Below are 3,672 nucleotides of genomic sequence, written 5' to 3'. Positions count from 1 at the left end.
TAATGTTCTTGTCCAGCAACCTGAAACCTGATTCCAATTGAATGATGATGTTGTTGCTCCATGACTACTGTGAATGTATAGGCTATTGTTTGCTATGTCACTGTAAATGTTTGCATTTTATAATTTTTAGCATCTAAGGGTGCAGAAGAAGTACAAAAATTAGCTATTAGCACCACCCTGACATGTTGCCTTATGGAGGTTTTACATCTGGTGTGTTAGCAAACAGTTGCTTGGTGTTTACTGCCTAAAAATGGCCTGTTCCTGAGAAAAATGTCTTACGTCTGCTAAACGCTTTTTCTGTCGACACTAACACTAACTCTGCTGTTTGTGGATTATACTATCCATCAGCTTGTTTTCATGTTTTCTGACCTCTGCTGGTCAAAAGTGGATTCATGCAGCTTTAAGTTTCTTTTTTTTTTTTTTGAAGGAAAAGTTGACCTTGAGGGAATAAACACAGAGGAGACGATTCTTATTGAGTGCCACAGCCAATAACTTTCTTTGTCCCTGTGCTTATGTCAGCAATGCCCACATACCCACATACCCAGATAACAACACCCAGCATTGATTCAGGTGGAAAAGGCCGTGACTGTCCTTTGTCTCTTAGCATTAATGAGAATTAGCCATTGGTATGAGATCAAATACACGGCACAACATAAAAAACAATATGTACATAAAAATGAGAGCAAACATAACTCAGCTCTGGATCTGTATTAGTGTGATGCTGTTTGCTGTTAAAACAACATGCAGATTCAACCATTTGCTGCTTAAATAATGGCTAAAAATCTACCGAATATCCACATATGCAATTCCAGAATTTTTCTTGTGTGTGAGTAACCATCTGAGCTCACATATGATTTGTGTGTGTTCATGCAAAGCTACTAGAAGCTTGTGAAAACAGTCTACAACTGAGCATTTTCCCATAAAGCCACAAAATGTAGCACCAATGCAGCATACTGTTTCAATATATATTAATCATACTGTACCTCGCTGCAGCTGACACTATTAATCCTCAGGTCTCACATTGTTCACACATTAACACAGTGTAGCTCATTGTTCAGTACAGTTGATATCACATCTCCAAAGAGCATTAACCTCGGCACATAACTGGCAACAGTAACATAGTGCACAGCTGAACAACACTGAGCCAATAGTTAGAATCAAAATGCATATGAATATGTTTAATAAATGTGTTATTATTATTATTAACATATTTTGATGATTTTCTTTACATGGAGACATTTGTTTGTTCTCTTCTGACCTGTATGAGGTGCAGTTTGGTGTAATTTCTCCCCCTTTGCACCTGCAGTAAGCTGCTATCGTGCTCCTTCATCTTTGCTGAACATTAGAACATTTGCATATTTATTCTTCAAATGTGGAATGAAAGAAATTTGCTTTGTATGTAAATAAATGTAAATAATGCTTTATAAACACAGCCTAAGCTTAGCTAGAGCCCAGCTAGAGTCCTGTTTGATTGCTGCAACCCCATTTGTCTTGGGTGCTGAAGTCATGAAACACTGATTTGATGTATAGAAATGATCCAAAAACACCTGTTTGGATTATTCCACAGGTAAACAGGTTCATTGGTAACATCCTGGAAAGGCTCAGTCATTCACAAGCGAGGATGGAGCGAGGTTCACCACTTTGTGAACACATGACTGTATAAAGGAGATTAATACATGGGCTCAGGAACACATCATAAAACTGTTGTTTGTCTCTAAATGATTGCATTCTGTTTTCATTTCCGTTTGACACAATGTCCCAACCTTACCCAATGGTATACATACTGTACATGCACGCACACACACACACACACACACACACCAACACACAGAGAGAGAGAGAGAGAGAGAGAGAGAGAGAGAGAGAGTATGTACTGCATTCTCTACATTGAATTTACTGTGGTATCATTACAGTGCTATTTCCTCTCTCGGCTCATTCCAGATGAGGATGTAATATACAGATGTTTCTGTTGTTCCTGTGTTTCAACCCATCAGGACACAAAATTGCTCCTCACAGCTTTGCTCAGTTTTGCTATTTTTTTCAGACACTTTTGAGAAATATTATTTTCTAACACTGTATAAAAAAACAAAAAAACAAAAAACACACTGCTTATCTTCTGTGTGTTTAACTAAAAAATGCAATGTTTGTATGTATCCTCCTGAGACAGCATCACTTTTCATAACCATGTTTAATAAATAACTTTACAAATTTGACCCTAAAAGCTACTGCCTTATAAGAGAGAATACATTATGTAAAGTAAAGTAAAAAATTGTATACAAATTCTTATTATGGATTTAATTCATATATTTATTTCTGACAGCATGAGAAGCCTTGCATGTCGGCAGTCAGGTCCCACGGGTCCGCGTCAAAACGACGAGATGAGCTCATGGTGAAGCTAAGGTAAGTGACGGTGGTGTTCAGTTAGTCTGCCTTCAGTGGTGAAATGAAATCTACTTCCTTAGATTGTTTTCAAACGCCATTTCTCCTCTGTATTAATTGATCATCTCTACATCTCACACACAAACGCATTTACTGTAAAGCACATAGATGTGGTGTAGTGTTAGAAGTGAAAAGTGTTTGATATTTGATATTAAAGAGATTGCAAGGAAAATTAAGGTCTTATGACATTAGAACCGTTTTCTTGTTGCCATAGGAACAGTTTTACAGATCACAAAGATTGTGTGGCAGTGTCAGAGTCACAGTAATTTCAACAATTTTAATTTCTGATGCAATAAACAGATGTCTGATTAGCGGTAAATCAAATAATTTCGTCAGCGGAGCACTCTTTATGGAGGCACAGAGAAAATGTCAACAAGTTACATTAAAGTCAACACTGACATTGGCTACTTTAAACTATAATGTCACAAAAGGTCAGCGTTCACCCCAAGAGACTCAAAGAAAAATTCATCACAGTGTGCTCACATGATAATATATTTCTTAATGCTTTGAATTGGTGGTAGAACATAAGGAGAGCAGAAGTAGAATTTCCGAATGAATCCAAAACTTTGTGTTGTGGATGTGTTTTGGTTTGTAGAATATGACCTTTCAGTAAAGTCTCTGTACTACATGCACCTTAATCCATAAATGCTGCGGTAATTTTGGGCGTTGGCATAATGTGCAAGCAGGAGTTTATCTAAGATGATCAGCTCCAGACCAAGTAAAATGAATCTTTATTATTATTATAGTTCTTTTGGGAATAAAACTAGCAACATTGCTGTATAAGATGTGATACATTCCTAGCTATGGCATCTTTGCAGGTTTTTAAGGTGATTAGAGACATTAAAGTGGCGATAGACTACCTGTTGTGGTTTTTTTAAATTAGGGGCAAGCATTAAGCATCCTATTCTCATTTGAAGGTATTTCTACAATATATTATACTTTGATAATTCAGCTCGGAGGATCAGCATTTATTCAACTGCAAATTTTATTTTGACATTTGTCATTCTGAAGGCTGTTAAAGAATTCAGCAGACTGCTTTTGTTCCTTTTCTTTTACCGCTCTGGTTGAATGCAGGAATGCACTTAATTAACAGGCTTTTTAGGAACGGAGGGAACATTACATTTGTTTCATTATGTAATTGAAATTAAGAGATATTATAGTTTATACAGTGCAAAGTGTATTTTAGTAGGCTTGACGAATGGCAATATGTTCTTTCTCTGCAATACAGGCATA

This window comes from Chelmon rostratus, chromosome 9 (assembly GCF_017976325.1).
Source record: "Chelmon rostratus isolate fCheRos1 chromosome 9, fCheRos1.pri, whole genome shotgun sequence".
Lineage (NCBI taxonomy): Eukaryota > Metazoa > Chordata > Actinopteri > Chaetodontiformes > Chaetodontidae > Chelmon > Chelmon rostratus.
This window is presented reverse-complemented; position numbering follows the sequence as displayed.